Raw genomic sequence first — 5,847 nt, forward strand, 5'->3', positions numbered from 1 at the left:
GTATGAAAAAATACCTCAAATGTTACCATTCTCCAATATAAGGTAGAAAATTATTGTCATTCAGTCTTTATTTCTTCAAAGATGCATTTTGCCCGTTTGAATAAGGAAGCACCCAGTTTATTCATTTGATAGAAGTATTATTTAAAATAGCGGTATTTTAGAAGTAACTTAAATGTTTCATCTTAGAGGAAACAATAGTTATTTATGATACATTCATATAATAGATTATTCCAGTCATTAAGAATGACAAATTTAAAAATATTTTAAATTAAAGAGCATGGAAACATGCTTATTATATATGTGATAAAAACTAGAATACTAGATTATATGTACCATATGATCATAATTATGTTAAAATGTGTACAAAGAAAACACACTGGAGTGACTTGCTTCAAACTGTTAGCAGTAGTTCTCTCTCTTGTTTATGGGATTATAGATATTTATTTTCTTCTTTAATCTTTTCTGTATTTTCCAAATTTTCTACAATAAGCAGGTGTATGTTTTATAGCCATGGAAAAGTTATTGAAAAGAAAAAGAAACATGAAGAAAAGAAACAGAGGGGAGATCATGGGATCTGCTTGGCCTTCCTTTCCTATATAATCAAGAAAGACTGGGCAGAGAATTATTAGTGTTGGGTTCTAGGAAATCTCCTTAGATGCAAATCCTAGACCCAGATGCAAGTCACTTTTGCAAGTAAAATATGTTTGTTTCAATTGTAGGTATTTTTCAAAAGCAAAGGGTGGGAGGAAGGAATGGTTTTATTTCAGTGGAGCAATAGTGCCACCAAAAGAAAAATATTAAAGAAACCCCCATGACAAGAGGGAGAAAAAGAGAGGAGAGGAGAAGAAAGGAGAAAGAGACTTTATATGTAGACTAAACTGATTTCCTGACTTTGCCAAATTTACTCACCAGAGATCATAAGAGAACCGGTCTTATCCCTCTCAGTAGTCAATAATAAACTGGTTATGGCTGGCCTACCCTTGAGTCATTTAAGTGTCTGGAGTGAAGGGTTGATAACTAAGTGGCAGAGAGTTTTCACCAGAGAAAATAAGAGAACCTATAGCAAGGGAATGGAATGATGGAATGTAGTAAACAACCGTGTCAGAATCTAGATCTCTGGGGGAATTGCTGAACAGTAGTTGTTAAATTGTGCTTCAGGGAATGTTAGGGGTCCAGTGGAAGTGGCTCAGGAAGGTCCTCATTTTAACCAGAAGACTCCAGTTTATAATTTTGATGTATTAAATTTCCACATGTAATTTTATTTCAAGAATATTAAACATATCCAACCCACTGGCCTAGCACATCATCAGTTTTTGACATTGGCTTTTATATGCTTATAAGGGTCATGATGTATGGGAGGTTCAATTGGGTTTGTGGGAATAAGACTGGAGCACTTATCTCCCTCACTTTGTCCTTTCCCCACAATTAGATAAAATCAGGGTATCCTTAGGTTCATTCATCTTTTGGAAAACAACATACATTTTGGGGTGTTCTGGAAATGAGAGGTGGGTTCCCATGATGGCAATAGAGCAAAACATAGTACTTACTATTGGGAATTCAAAACTCACTTCCCATTGTACTCCAATTTATCATATGGGGTTGCTGTGACAAGGCACAGGAGGCATCAGGGAGATGAAAGTCCTGAGTGTTTTAAGCAGAGGGATAATATAGAAAAGATTCTATTTTTATTAAAGCTTTCTAATACTCATCTTCAAAAAAGAAACATTTAAAAATAATTCGATTCTGAAAAAAAGAAATGATGAGGGACAGCCCAAATATGAAAACATAAGTAAATCCACAGTAATTAAAACATTGTGATAAATATAATTAACACAGTTGTATGTTATATATGAAAGTTGTTAAGAGAGCAAGTCCTAAGCGTTCTCATCACAAGGAAAAAAATTTTTATATTTCTTTAATTTTGTATCTATATGAGATAATGGATGTTCACTAAACTGTGATAATTATTTCATGATGTAAGTCAAATCATTATGCTGTATACCTTAAACTTATACAGTGCTATATGTCAATTATATCTCAATAAAACTAGAAGAAAACAAAGTGATACAAGTACAGAAATAGTCTGACAAAACACTGGAATAGACAGAGGTCTAAAATAGATTCGTTTATGTAACTTAGTATATGTGTATAATACAGGCAATATTTAAAATTATTAGGTAAAATATAAGCTAACAACTTTTTGATATGGAATAATGAGCTAGCCATTTGAAATAAATTAATTTGGCTTTAACTTCATTTATTACACTGAAATAAATCCATATAGTTAAATATTTTAAATGTATAAAATGAAACTACAGAGCTATAAAAGTTAATATGGGTAAATAATTTTATAATTATGGTTTGGAGAAAGATTTTTCTCCTAAATGTTACCTAAAAGCCATAAGCTATAATGGAAATGATTGACCGATTTGAGTCTATAAGATTATAAAAATCTTCTTAATAGTACCTGATGATGATGATAATAAAATGGAATAAATAAGATTAAAATACATGTACAACACTGGAAATAATTTGTAATATACACAATAGACAAAGAGGAATATATCTAGTGTCAGAAGAGTTTTGCCAATTAATTAAAGAATTGATGAATAGTTTACACTGTTATATTAGGATAAAAAAATAACATCAAAATTTCAGTAGTTTACAACAACAAAGATTTACTTCTTGCTCAGTCTTCCCGTCCCTCTCAGGTTAGCCGTGGCTCTTCTCTCCTCATCTTCACTCCAAAATCCAGACTGAAAGAGAAGCAGCCCCATCTAAGACACTGCTGATCTTGTGTCAGAGGAAATTAGTAGACTATAAAAAGTCTCTTAAATCTTTCTCCCAAGTGGCATATGTCATTTCCACTTGCATTCTATTGGCCGAGGCTAGTCGCACAGCCAAGCTCAGTATCCGTGGGGCAGGGGCAAAGCTTATTCTAGGGAGGGGCCCCATAGGGAAGAACAGCAAGTATTTTGAGCAACAATATAATTTATCTAAATTCTAGAGAAAAAATAGACAAAGAAGACAGCACTCAACTATTTTTAATGCTCAATCTCACTAGTAATCATCTAAATATGAATTAAAATAATCATTATCATCTGTCAGATTGAAGTTAAATCAAAGGAAAGATAAAAAAGACAATAGTTGTCCAGCAGAGGTGAGAATGCAGGGAAATGAGTATTTTTACACACTGGTTTTGGGACTATAAATTAGAGAAGCATTTTGGGAGAATACTTTGACAATATCAATAAATGTTTTTAAGGTTCATGTACTTTTTGCCAGCCATTCCATTTCTCAGGATTTCTCCTATATATCTATCTTCTAGCATCTAGTGTTACTGATTATAGATATGATGCCAGTCCAGTTTTCATTTCTTTCAAGTCATCTGTCCCTTCCCCCAACTTTGGAATTTTTTAGGAGTTTCTGTTTATTCTTATTCCAAATTTCACTGTGATGCATCATGCTGCAGGGTGTTTTCCCATTCTTCCCAGTCACCATGCAACAGGCCATTTCAATTTTCGCCATTTTGTCAATCAGAAACTTTCTATAACTTCTTTGATAATTGCCTTTGTTTTGGTTTCTCTTCTTTTTGGAACTCCTGTAAGATGGATGCTGCCCATCTTGAATTGTTCCTCAATATCTCATATTTGTCATGATAACCACCTTTCTTATTCTCTCTCTTTCTTTTTCCTAAGAGATTTTCTCAGATTTATCTTCTAATTTTTCTTTAATAATAATGTAAATGATGTTGTTTGTTGGTTTTTCAATCTATACACATAGCAATGAATATTTAATTATGATTTTGTAACATTAAAGAGATTAGTAGCTTTCACGATGTCAGGATAAAGGTGCAGCTAACAGAAGGTGATAGGTAGGAAGTGGGGAAAAACAGTGAAAGAAAAGATCAGAACACTGCTAGCTTCTTTTTATGAAGCTGAACTACATGAATTTACTGATATTTAACCATCTTTTAACTATAAAAATGGAAATTTCTTATCGTTCAACATAATACTGATAGATATATGAGAGATATGCTATTAAATATAGATGGAACAAGACATAAGAACTAAAATAAATCATACTATAATAATTTAAACTTTAAAGGGGAAGTGTGACCTAACTTTTCATTGTTATCATAAAAGAAGGGATATCTAAAGCCTATAAATAAAGAAATTTCAATATATTACATAGAGTTAAGGATGTTATCACTGAAAATAAAACAGAAACCTTTTAAAGTGAAGAAATGGAGGAAGCAACAGGAAGTCAGCATAGTTTATTTATTATGCATGCTTGTTAACAGTTCAATTTAATCTTTATTGTATATATATATTGCTTTGATAAAAATAAAATAAAATGGAATAAAATAAAATAAAACAAATTCCTCTACTGGAAACCAGAAGCTGTCAGATTAGGTAAAGCAAGAAAACAGAATATAAAACCCAGCACTTCGCTGTCTGTGAGAGATAGATCTAAAACAAAATGACATAGATTAGGAAAAATGAGGATGTAAAAATATATACCAGGTAAGGGTAGTAATATTAATATTAGGCAAAATGGAATTCGTGGTAAAAGAGCATTAAATGGTACAAATAGGTATGTTTTATAATGATAAAACTGTCTAGCAAGAAGATAGGCTAATTGCCAAACTTTACCTACCTAACAACATGATTTTAAAATATATGAAACAAAACTGTTAGAAATATTGGGTAAAACTAGAAAATTCACCATTGTAATGGAGTCTTTGATGCATCAGTTTTAGAAATGGACACATCAAGAACATACAAAAATAAGACTATAGAATATTTGAATAACAACAAATGTGATCAAATAAGTAAAATATATAGAACTTTACATCTGATAGAAAATTGCACATTCTTATCAAGATACCTAGAGATAAGGGAAACATAAACTATAATTTGCCTGATTTCAAGAAAACAAAGCCCTTCTTGGTCTTAAAGGAAACAAAACATCTGCTGAGGTCTTACAAACACTATGTGCAAGTCCAGATTTCTACTTCAGGTAGCTTCACATGCTCACTCCTGCCCCCAACCACAGAAGTATCTTGCTGTAGTATTTGTAACTGAGGTAGGAGTGGGAAGAAGGGTGGGTAAGAGCTTATATAGCGTGCCCATTGCTCCTCTTTTCTACTTTGATTCTGAGAATTGTTATGTGGAATTAAGAGTGAATTAAGAATGGTGAAACACAAAGGTTACTTGTGGGTCAGACAAATACTTCTAGTTCCTGATGGAAAGTAATACGGACTAAGAAGAAGAATAAATTTGAGGGTATCACTTATGATAGCAACACCAATGAAATTTGATCAAAAAAGTTTGCTATCACCATCCCTCATTTCCCAGGTCATATCCTCATAATTGTCGAGAATTAGAGGCTGCCAATATCTAATTGGTTGGAGTGGGTGAGGAGAGTAGTGATTGAAGAAGCTCATCTTAGTGTACATAGCAAAGCAATACAAGTTGTGATGGGCAGGAACTGTCTAGCTCAGTTTCAGGAAGCTACCTCAAATCCAAATCTGGACTTTTCTACTTCTTTCTGAATGATGTCCTCTCTTTTGGGGTCCAGACTGACTACCTAACTGTGATGGCAAGTTCTTCAAATCAGAACTTCATCATTGTTTTCAACACACACTTGCATGTGATGACAATATCAAGATGGTGACTTAGATTGTTTCTGACTTCAAGCCCCCTCATTAGAAGACCAACAGCCTAAGTCCTCATCTTACTGCCAAGCACTGCCTGCTGCTTTGCCTAAACTCAGAGTCAAACCAGTGGCACATCCAACTGGGAAACACAGCCTGAGAGCAATTTCTGTGCCCAGCTTGCAGCT

Source organism: Delphinus delphis, chromosome X, assembly GCF_949987515.2.
Source record: "Delphinus delphis chromosome X, mDelDel1.2, whole genome shotgun sequence".
Lineage (NCBI taxonomy): Eukaryota > Metazoa > Chordata > Mammalia > Artiodactyla > Delphinidae > Delphinus > Delphinus delphis.